Here is a 12,208-nt window from a genome sequence, read left to right on the forward strand (position 1 = left end):
CATGCAAAGATTAGGGGGAGATATTATTCATTTCGTTATCAGGGCCGGTTAGTGGGCTGTGCAAACAGACCCACAACACAGGGCCCAATTATTCTAAGGGCCCCCAATCAGTTAAAAGTGTTATATATAATAGTAGTGCTTAGGATTACAATAAGAATACATAGTAAAGATGGTAAGTCTATTGTTATAACTTCCACTTGGTTAGGGGTTCGAATCCTAGTAAAGCGTTTTCCCCCTCATATTTTGCATTTTTGCATCTTCTCATTTCGTAGGTGTCGACCCTTTTTTCCCTTTTTTGTTGTCTTAGTTCGTAGCATTTGTTTCATTTCCTTAAAGGTTTCACTACTCACTTATTTTTCACCCACCTTTTAATGGATTTTCGTTAGTAATTTATTCTTCAACCTTATTTTAAAGTGTATGTTAAAAGGTGTATTTAACATTATGGACAAAGTATGTTTTATTATACTATAATTAGCACAGGGCCCCCAAAATGTTTAGGACGGCCCTGTTCGTTATTATATGTAATCCTTGCACATGAATTGTATGATATATTGATGGTCAGTAGTGCATACATTAGGATTAATATCAATGTCAATAATTTATTTAATAAAAGCGACCGCATAATATTACATATTTACAAATGACACCATCCTGAAGATGGATGTAAATAAATGAATGTCATTGATCATTACTAGTCGTAAATGCTCCAATTAAAATTATTGTCCCAGAAGGACAACATCGGTTACTAATGAAACCTAAAGCACGGCTGAAGCGTTGTAGTCCAATAGATTAAAAAAACAGAACCTTTGGAAAAAGGAATGGAGCAACTATTAACAATGACAAATCTGAGAAAATGATCAATCCCATTACATTTCTAGCATAAAATCATTTTTAGTAAAATCAATATGTCTCATGATTATATAAAAGACTCTAAAAGAGTATGAAATATCCAACAAGATTATCATGTATTAAGATTATAGTCAAAACTCCAGCAGAGTATATATAAGTAATTATTGGATAAATATTAGTTGATTGTCTTGCCAATTGTATAAAGAAACACATGTTGGTGTTCTAATATCACATCACATTAATGGCCATGCATGAAGTAAGTTTAATAAAATGATCATTAGTGTTGGAAAACTGACCAAAGTTCAAATTTAGAGAAGTGATTGGATGTGATAATTAAATTAGGCCATCCGGGTTTAATAATTACCCGTTATGGAAACCTGAAGTTTCATTTGATAATGTGCCGACGCTCTCTTAATGTTAAATATATGAAATGAATTGAATGACAAGACATAACATTGAGATTGAGCCATATTTGGATTATGATTCATAATAATTTGTATATATGAAAATTTTCAAGGGTTAATAAGTTTTGATTTCTTATATAAAAGAGTAATGGGTGACCAGAAGTTCACCAAAATAACTTATATATTATTGTCAACTATCAAGTGACTAGAAGCTCACCAAATACACTATTTAAGTCTTTAAAGATCTAGAAGATCACCAACTAGTAAAATTACAAGCAAGTGATTTATGCTTGTATAACAATTCTTTTGATTGGGGCTATAATATGTCAGCACATAAGAAAAAGGAAAAGAAGGAAATTCAACAGCACAACATATGTCTCCCCATTGATGTTGAATTATTGATCTCCTGAAGAGAACAAATTGTGAAAGATTTAATAATAAATATATATGTGTTATGCAATGTATAGTTAATGAAGAAATAATTTAAAATTGCTCTCTAGACAATATAAAAGCTTGTTTTAATATAATTATTCTGAGAGATAAATTTTGTTGATTATGATCCTCCTATGAAATGAATTTTATTGCAAATTTGTATACTAAGTTGATGAAGAACTGTGATGCCCCTATATATGAGATATTTTACCAACTTAGGGGGAGAATTGGAGTAAGTTGGCAAAAATTAATTAAACTGATGATCCCTATATAAGTAATGGTAATTTGAAATGTTTTCTAGCCAACTTTTGTCCATATGCTATCAAGATATGTTGCACATTGAGATAAACCTTGCCAATTGTATATACTTGAATCACTACACATGAAGTGTAGATTGTATAATCGGTTCCAAAATAAAGATGTGATTTATGGAAAGATAGTGCAGTTGACACTTTTAATAGTGTAATAGTATATTAATACCAGGTGTATGAAATACCTTTGAAGTTGTGTAGATATCTGAATTATTACAATAGATGGCCTATGATGTAAGAAAAATTATGTTGGTACCAATGAAAAATGTATTCAGATATCATTGTCAAAATAGCATGCAAATTAAAATTGTATCTTGAGGAATTATATCATAATACCGGTATATGATGGAACCGATAAATAATGCATATGCATGATATAATGGACTAGTAAATAAGGGTTTTGGAATATATGTCTATTTTGATGTTGACATAATGATAATCATCATAAGTTTATCAAGGACCAGAAGTCCAATAGTATATGGATTTTTAAATCCACACTGTAAAGTGTCTTGCATTATTTAGAGTCTTATGTATGTTCATATATATGTGTGAGTCATAGGTTAATGGATTATTCATTGCATATATTGAAAGTTGTTAGATGCATTACTCATTATATATTTTGTTTTCTACATCTGATATTGATGCATTAGTTCTATACAATAATTGTGGTATATGTGAATGTCTGTTCAAAAAATATATAGTATGGCGTATTTGTAATTTTGAAGGAAAATTACAAAGAAATATTTATATTCCAGTGGGCTTATAGTTGTGATGAAATTATTGAAAATGTCGATTTAATAACATGTTATGAATCATGTAAGTAGAGTTCCTGAAGAACTTATATACGACGTATTTAAATACCAGCCCTACAAATTTTTGAATATTACAATTATCAAACTCTTGAAAATTTTATGTGACTACATCATTGACATCTCAACCTGAAGTTTGAGTATATAAGAATTAGTGAGATTTACTATTTGTATTCGTAGAAAAATTATCGTGTAGTTAATTATGAAACTTCTAAATAAACGGGATACTTATGCGTGAGACTGTTTCTTATGGTCCAGAAGAACCATGATTAATGTATACATATTTTATATTATAATTGATATGAGATTGAACAACGACATTAATAATGTCAAGTTTTGTCATCAAATAATTATTATTTGATCAAACATTCATTAATAATCATTTGATTTTTAAATCAACTATTAAATAGAGATTTGAAATAATGATGTTAGAGATAAATACATGTATGGTGAAATGAAGACACTTCACATGTTCACGTGAAGACTTGGAGAATTGAAGATGCAACTTCAGCTTAGGAGAGTCGAAAATCAACGAATGATACTTTACTTACTACATATGAGAAGATATCCAAACATATTGGATTCATCCTTGCGACACTAGAAGATCTCAAGTTATGTATTCATCAGGGGGAGAAAATACGCGCTGCACTCTTTTTCCCTTGACCATGGTTTTGTCCCAAATTGGGTTTTCTTGGTAAGGTTTTTAATGAGGCAACATTTCGAGCGTATTACGAAGAATGATGTACTCTTTTTCCTTCACTATGTTTTTATCCCACAGGGTTTTTCGTAGTAAGGTTTTAATGAGGCACAGTCTTCGATAATAGAAATCCAAGGGGGAGTGTTATGAAATATTTGTGGATATCCATTATCCTCCTTTGTATCATTCCGGAACAATCTAGATCTAGGGTTTATATTCTTATCCAATCAAAGCCTAATATATTGTATGTATATATACACCTTATCATATGGAATAATATACACAGATTTGTTCTCTTTCAATCTCTCATCTTTCCCCTTATTTCACAACATAACAATAATAATAATAATAATATTTTTTTTTTAAAAAAAAGAGGAAAAGAGAGCTGTTATCTAAGATAGGCGATCTCTATTTATTTGGATATAGAACGCCTATCTAAAGAGGACAACTCTCTTTTCCTTGTTTTTTTTATTTATTTTCTACGTGGAATAGAGAGCTGTTATCTTATATAAGCGATCTATATTACACTTTTTATAGAGTTCCTTAAAGAGGCAATCTGTAAACTTTATAGGGCACCCCCTCAGAAGAGCGCCTCTGAGGCGATCTCTATTCCCTATTTTAGGCGATCTATATTCCCTATTATGTGGTAGTGCCAATGCTATGAACTTACTCCAAAAGCATCTTCCAACTTAGAAAACCACCAATATCGAGACTCGAACCTCGTACAATACCTACAACCACGAAATGAGGAGAAATAAAGGAGAAAACACAAGAAAGACCGTAGAAACACAAAATAAGAAAGAAAAGGGAAATAAAGAGGAAATGCATAAAACTAAGCATTTATTAAGAAAAAAACTATGAAAAGAAGGTAAAAACAACCTAAATACTCATCAAATGAGTGTCATAAATGACACTCATCATTAGCACAAATTTTTTGGGGATTTCTTAAACTAACTAATTTGACCCTAATTGGCTTAATAATAAGCCTGAACATGTTGAGCATAATAATGCTCAAAATTTTTGGCTAATGTTAATTAGCTTAGCTTGATTATTGTAAGATTATTAATTATCTTACTTAAATCTTCATATTTTCCTAGATTTTCTTACTCAAATCTAGAAAATATATGATCACAAATATTTTGATTTTATTTGCCTCTAAATTATTCCCCAAGCAACTATTTTTGCCTTCTTTAATTTCATGATCAGCCATGAAATTAATACTTGCCATATTTCTTTAATTACTTGGCCATCAGGTTCACATTTTCCTTAAAATCAAGCTTAACTTTCCAATAAATTACATAACCAAAAATTATTACCTCATTTCTTCCTACACTTAATTGCCTCAATTCTTACATTCATAAAACTAATACCCCTTCATTCCAATGCGAAAATTCACACGAAAACCTCACAAAGTTCTCTCCTCTTTCCCCTATCTAATTTCTTACGGGTTTCTCCCCTCTCCTCCTCTCGAATCTTGCTCCGACCACCACCAAAGCCACCTTCCACCACCGCCCAACACCAGCACCGACCAATAGCCACGCTAGCCGGAGCTGCTGCCACTGCCGACCTCATCTTCTTCTTTCTTCTTCTCGATTTTCTCCCGTTCTTAAATGGTTTTAATTTTTAATATTAATATTATGATTTTATAAATAATTATTCTTAATGTTTTAATTAAGTAGAAATAGGAAATTAATTTGAGAATTTTTAAAAGTGTTTAATTGATTCATGTACATAAAGTTGGGAATTTATTTTAATTGTTGGTGATTATTTGATGACCTCATATTAATTAAGGTTATATTTATTTGTAGGGTGTCCTTGGTGAGAGTTCTTGAGCTCTTTTTGGTCGTTTGCTAAGCAAGGAGGAAAGGTATATTTAGGTGGCTATATACTTTATAAAAGTGCTTTGAATTATTCAACATGTTTTATGTGAATTGAATGATTGTTTGAATCAAATTGAATATCATGCTTTATGAAATAATAAAGTATGTTTTAGGAGTTGATTTAATATCATTTTTTAATAAAGGGAAATTCTCTCTAGTAACCCCAAGCTTTTATTTTTTCTCAATGGTAAAGTCTGAAACTTTTAATTATCAATGGTAATTATAAATTAATATTACTAAGCCAATGGTAACTTAGGTTAAATAATTTGTTAATTCTTTTACCACGTTTTAGCAATTAAAGGGCAAAAAGACATAACTACCCCCATTAAATTACCGATAAGGGTATAAACACGTCGTCAAATACCTATTCCTAGATCAAATAAAATTTACACAACCTAAACAAACCTAATACGAATATAAGGCAAGTAAGGGGTCGAACCACAGGGAGGAGCTAAACACTGTGATCACTACTAATCAATTAAGCTATCTCGGGACGGAGAATGAAATTATCTAAGAGATTAAAGCTAAGAGTGAAATGAACTAGAGACAATATAAAGAGAACACCAAGGGAAATGGGTAGATGTAGGCTTTACTTGAACATAAAATAACATGGAAACAAATCAATCATGAACTAAACATGCTTGAATATTGATATAAGGGATCCAATCTAGCCACCTGTCGGGGTCAATTGGCTTCTCCTAACATAGCCTATATGTTGTCACATTAGAACCATATATTGGGAGGTGCAATCAAGTAACAATCGATACAAATGAACTTAGCTAAGTCAACTATCGCTTCATTTAGCATAAATTCACCTTCAATCAACTAACAACGTGCACTTTGCAAGAAGATCAAAGAACATCAAGCAAGTAAAGACTTTAATCACAATCAACTTGAATTTCAAACCAAAAACATGAACAGATTCCAACTACATCATGCCCACACCCTTGGCTAAAGAACTACTCACTATCCATAGCAATTAACAAGTCAATCATGAAATTAACAATCAAAGGCATGATTAATGAGTAATTAACAACGCAAAGGCAATCTAAAAAAAATCAAATAGCAAAATAAAGAGAAAAGAGTAAGGAAATGCTCATTCATTGAAGTTGGAGTTCTAAAAAGAGGTTGATAAAGCTTCTTCTTCAAAATCCAAGCTCAACGATGGAGGAATCCACACTTTCTCTCTCTAAAATGCCAAAACTAAAGATGTTTATCTCTCTTGATTAAGCTAAAAATCAGAAAATTAAGCTAAGATAATCTAACTCTAAAAAACGTTCTAAAGAAGGACTTAAGTAGTCCGTACAAAGTCGGATGTAATCGGTAAATGGTCCGACCGAACACTAGGTAGGTTCGGTCGGACTCTGGGTAGGTTCAGTCGGACCCTAGGTAGGTTCGACTGAACCTCCCTGCTCCTGGTGTGGTCGAACATTTGGGGTTCGACCCCTCCTGCAAAAATGCTGAAAACTAGTTTGAAACTGCCTCATTTGCACCTTGGAGGTTTGGTCAAACTTTTGAAAAGTTTGACCACACCTTGCTGGTTCGACCGAACCTCTGAGAGGTTCGACCACACCTCCTCTTGAACTTGCTTCCTCTCCTTCCCTTTGCTTCTCTTGATCTTGCTTCCCTTAGCTCCCTTTAGCTAAAACCTTCTCTTTTTCGAGACCATGGTTCCTATAAAACACAAACGAGGAAACCAAGGTACAAAATAGACAAAGGAAGTAAAACTAGGAAAGAAGACGAACAAAAGAAAGAAGAACTAAAGATAAGAAAAAGGGTACAAACAAGCTACAAGTATGGGAAAATAACCGTTAAAATGAGCCCTTAATCGTGGCATAAATGCCACTCATCAACTTCCCCCAAGCTAAGCTTTTGCTCTTCCTCGAGCAAAACAAGAACAAAACACAAGGAAAGATAATGAAATTATTCAAACAAAGGAAGCAAAAAGAGGAAGAATGTACACTAACTCACTGTTGTAGGAATCACAGATGCATTTAGCGTATGCATCAAGCCCTTTAAACCCCCATGTCGCCAAAGAGGACGAGTAAGCTCTCGTGAGGGTTTCCTAAGAGGTTTAACCCACAACTCTTAGCAATACATAACATTCAAGGCAAAGGTGAAATCAAGAAAACTCAAGTTTTGATATTTCAAACCAAACACAAACATCGGGCCAAGTGCACAAGAATACAATCTTTTCTAGACAGTAAAGGTAGCCAAGCAAAAGAATAGCTAAGGTTGGTACACACATAAAGTATGCAAAGGGTAGAGAACTTAGAGGGACTTACATTCCTCCTTAACTCCAAACAAACTTCCGCGTCCTCACTAGTTTTGCATCCACTTTTAAGATGATATCTCGAGATTCCTCGAAGGAATCGGAAGAAATAAACAATGAAAAACATTTAGGCTACCCTACAACTTGGCATCAATAGCTCGCTCAATAGGCTTGGCTTGATTACCCTCCACTGGTAGTAACTAAACCTTACTAAGGTCAAAAGGTCTTAAAAAGGGTTGAAACGTTTAGGCTAGGTTAAAGGGTATGGAAATAAATTTGAAAATTGGTGGTGAACTTAGAAGTGAAGCAAGGTTGATCATTTCTCAATTCAAACTCAATAAACTACCAACTTTCAAATAAAAAATTCTAGCAATAGATCACAAAGCAACTCCTCTCCCAAGCTTATTCTTTTTCAACCAAACAACAAATATTTTTGTATTTTCTCAATATTTTCTCTTTTTTTTTCATTTCTTTTTATTCTTTGCTCTCGCTTATTTTAACTTTAAGCGACTTTTTCTTTCTTTTCCTTTCTTTCTTCTCATTTGCTTTAACTATTCAACATAACAAAGATAATCACAAGTACCCAAATTTTAGTTTTTCACTTCTTTTTCATTCTTTTTCTCACTTTCATTAACCAAACATACAAATCAAGTCCCAAGAATGCTTCACAAAACTAATAAAGGTGAAAATAAAGCAAAGGTCCATTGGTTTGTAATGTGGTTATGTAAAAGAAAGGAAAAGGGCTCAAATTGGAATACTAATTGAGTAAATTCAAAAGAAAAAAGAATAGAAAATAATAAAACAAAACAAAAATCCTAATTGCCTTCGTCTTCCCCTAGGTTGGTTCTGTCTCAATCTTGGGTAGAATTAAGCCATATTCTCGATATGAGCTAGCAATGCCAAGGATCCAAACACCACACATGCAAGAAATTTAGAAGGCTAGAACAATATAAATACATCCTCACAAGAATGACGGTAGTGGAATAGCAAAAATCACCTTTAAAGCTTCAACTAGCTAGAGAGCGACAACCATCTTACCACAAACCAATTGAGCTAATGTCTCATAGCCCTTAAGTTCTACTACCTTGGCAATGTTATATGTGTGAACCAACCCCGATATCCAAGTGCATGAAAACCTCTAACAATTAGGAAAGAGAGTATTCTAGGTGCTAAAGCCCAAATATGTCCAAGATTGAAACAAAACATTTTGAAATCTTGCCTTGAATGCCATGGAAAGACATTATGCACACAAATATTCACAAAAACGATAATACTCATGAATGTATATACAATTGTGCAAGAAGAAAGCATGATTAATCAAAACCACATATACCAAAAGTCAACTCAATAAGGCGCTCATGGCCATCCAAACATAGAAAACCAATCTCAATAATAAACTTTGGCAAGTATGGGAGAAATAAATTAAGCAATCAAGCCCTTTTTTTTCAAAAATTAAGGAGTATAAAAGTAATAAAAGGCAAGTAAGCACATAATTCCTAATCGACAAACAAAAATCGTTCGACATCATACCAACGATCAACAGATTCCGTAGAATCAAATGCAAACAACCTCGAACAATCAACTCCATCCTAGTCTAACTAACTATGCACACAAAAGGAAATAAAAGAAGTTAAGGAAAGGTCTCACCGAATGCTGCTTGAATTATAACACAAGCTATAAATTGTGATCTCACTAAGGTTTCCGGAGCTTGAGTTACTCCTAGCCTTTCTCTTGTGTCTCCATTATTTAAGCTACAAGGAGATTGAACTAAAAAGAAAGAAAACTACAGCTAAACAAGAAAAAGGTTAGTAAACAAGGAAAAAAAAGAAACTATAACTATAAATAAAAGAAAATGACTAATAAAAAGCTATCTACAAAATTTGGATTAAGGGGGAATTGGATTATGGGGATTGAAATTTTTTTTCATTAGGCCAAGAGAGAAGAGGGGATAACAACTAATTCCAAATCATTCACACCATATCATCATCAACTTAGAAATCATCATCATCATCAAAAGCTAACCAACAAAAATCATCACCAACTACATCAAAATAACTATCCTTAATGGTTCTCCATATGCACAAGCTAGTCTTTTGCACGTCTCGAGAAAAAGTTAAAGGCAAGGAATTCCCGGGGGATAAGAATGGGGAGAACCCTCATCGCGGGTTCCTATCTTCCTGTTCCGGATGAGGGTTAGCAAAATCAAACTCGGGGCGATCCATGAACGGATGGAAGGGTTGGTTTAAATGCTCATAGGGCCACCCTTGGTCACCCCAACCACCATCAAAAGGATTTGGGGTTGATGGATATGCCGGATCATAGGCATAAACAAACCCACCCGACCGATATGGGTTGTATGGTGGGGTACCAACACGTTGGGATAGGTTGATAGGACCTTCCTAATAGGGGTAGTCGTTGGGGGTGGGGTTGTTAGGGTCATAGGGTCCCCAATGGGCAACCGGACCTTCTTGAGTCGGGTGGTATGGATAGTTAACATAGGGCGTTTGAACGCCCACTTGCATAAGATTATCATAATTCATCCTTCCGTAATACTCCCATTGTTCAATGGAAACTTGATTATCATGACGAATACTATCGAGCGTACTACGGAAGGCACTCATATCAAATGGATAAGAGGAAGAAGATGCCTCACCTCCCCCAATGGGGGGGGGGGGAGAGAGTTGCCCCGTTTGGTAGACCGGTGGAGGGTGTGGAATTGCGTCGCGGAGTTGGTTCTTCCCTAATTCATCGAGGATGTGTTTCCGTGCGATCTTCCATCTTAGCAGATTAGGATGATCTACCGAAGTGTGCGGGGGGTCCGGGAGTACACACCATACTTCCCCATTATCAACCAAGAAGATATACTTGCGATCATTAGTGGTGTAATTGATGAAGCATTGGTTGCGGAGCGCAATAATAGAGATAGCAAAAGGAGGAAACCCTTCGGCCGCTTCTTCTCTATTTTGGAGCACATGTGGAAGCAAATCGAGTTGGTCCTTATAAGCTCCACCTTTCAAGGAAAAGGCAATGAGAGTGATCATGCCCCCCATATGTATCTCATCACCAAGCCGGCCATCCCGAGTGTCCAACAATCTCGAAATAAAGGAGGTGGAGCATTGGAACTTTAGACGATGCGGATTGTCAGCCAAGTTTGCCTTCACCATAGAGCCGAGGTTTTCCTTGAAGAATACGGCGTATTGAAGGAGCCGGGAAAAGTATCTCAAAGCTATATGAACGATGTTGTTGTCTTTTGCGGTGTTGGTGCGAAAGAAAGCCTTGGTGGATATGCTACTCCACCATTCTTGTTCATTATAAGGGATGCGGCACATGGAGGTCATATCCGAAGGTCGAGATAACCCGGTCACTTCCCAATGGAAGATATCATTGACCTCACTCTCTGTTAGGAAATGGTCTTCGTTGAACATGCAAAAGTGAAGAACAATTTGAGATTCATTTCCTTCATCATCTTCCTCTATGACCTCCTTACGGAGAGAAGCAAGGAACTCTAATGTGACCCGCTCATAGGTGTGAGCGTAGAGATTGATGCACTCGCCCCAACCAAAGTTTTGTGCAAGCCGGACTACTTCATCTTTGATGTCAAGCCTCCTTAAAGTTGTGCTGCAAAAGAACCTTGTAGATCGTATAGGACGATCTATGAGAGACTTATAGACATCCCAAAAGTGCTCGTTCGGAGCGATGATGCTATGATCATTGATGCTGAGTGAGGTGGAAAATTAGGTGTTGAAGATTCACCCGCCCTCTTCCTTTTGGACTTGCCTTTGCCAAAAAGATTCATTGTGAATCTACAAAATTACCATGAACTATCATTAGGAACATTCAAGCCAAGAGGTGACACAAGAAGCTTTCCAAGATACAAAGTGTATGCAATGAGAGTAATAGCCATGAGTTGTGAAATAGATGTAGTGGATGAGAACAATACAATTCAAGGCATTAATGGGCATTTATAAATCAAGGCATAAGCAAAATGTCATATGGCAATCAAATGCAAATCCTTAGAAAGTCTAGGTGATTATGGGCATGATGTCCACCAAAATTCATGAAAATTGCTCAAAACTCATCAAAATCAAACCAAGAACAATGAGTAACAATCACAAAATTACATCCAACTCATGAATTTCTCAATCAAAAAGTAGCATGAACAACCTAGTGAAAAATCAACATATCTAAGCAAATACATTGAAATAATGGAAAACCAAGGCATACATGCATGTTCATCATAAAACAAATTCTAATATTAACAACCAACCAATTACAACAAGGAAACCCCAAGAATCACATAAACCAAACAAGCTATTACTAACAATTTTAATAATACCACAATTCATATTAAACATGTAAAACATGGTAAAATTAAGAGAAATTGAAGAAATGAACTTGCAAAAGTTAGAATAACCATACCACAATTGATTGGAAGCAAGTAGAAATCTAAAAATACCAAGTCACTCAAACCCTAGAAATTGGGGAAAAATGGAAAGATGGCTTTTTGTGATAAATTTTGGGTGGAAATTGTAGAAATTGAGTAGTAGATGAAAA

Source organism: Chenopodium album, chromosome 11 (assembly GCF_948465745.1).
Source record: "Chenopodium album chromosome 11, dcCheAlbu1.1, whole genome shotgun sequence".
In the NCBI taxonomy this organism is placed as follows: Eukaryota; Viridiplantae; Streptophyta; class Magnoliopsida; order Caryophyllales; family Amaranthaceae; genus Chenopodium; species Chenopodium album.